This window comes from Hakea prostrata, unplaced genomic scaffold (assembly GCF_041222555.1).
Source record: "Hakea prostrata isolate BN-2017 unplaced genomic scaffold, UWA_Hpros_2 contig_40, whole genome shotgun sequence".
NCBI lineage: Eukaryota > Viridiplantae > Streptophyta > Magnoliopsida > Proteales > Proteaceae > Hakea > Hakea prostrata.
The window spans coordinates 165,439-166,101 of NW_028291159.1; positions in this window are offsets into that span (position 1 = coordinate 165,439).

The following is a 663-nucleotide window of genomic DNA, read 5'->3' on the forward strand; positions in this document are numbered from 1 at the left end:
TCAAATCATTTGGACTTGTGGTTTATGTTGAATCTTCGAAATTCGGTATTTTGATGTTCTCGGTTTTGCAGAATGGTTACTCTGAGAAGTGGGCGTGGTGAATCCAAGTGGTCATGGAGGTGGTGAAGTACCTCGGGGAGGTGGTGAAGTACCTCATGGAGGTGGTGAGATACCAAATGCTGATCGGGGTACTCATGAGATCCCCGGTGCCCCGAATGTTGGAAGTTTCGGAGATATTGCCAATATTATGGGCAATATGATGCAGCGACAAGCGGCTCGGTTCAACCGAGATGTTGGTGGGTTTCATGACTCGCATAATGAGACCCGGGCTGGTGCTAATGTGAATCCTCATGCCGCAGATCCTGAATGCGGGAGGTTTAGCTGGAACTCCTCATACTACTTTGATGGAGAGTTTTTTCGAAGATGCAAGTACCCCACTTTACCTGGAGTTACCAAGGACCCCTTGTTTCCTAACAAGTGGCTTCGTGAGTTGGAGAAGGCTTTCCGACATCTGCAATGCTCGGAAGCTCGGAAGATTTTGTTTGCGTTGAGCGAAGTTGCAACAAGAAGCTGATGCATGGTGGATTTCCACTCGTCTGTTTTGGAAGGTTTGCATGCGGGAGTTGTAACTTGGGAGTTATTCAAAGAGGCTTTTTGTATGAA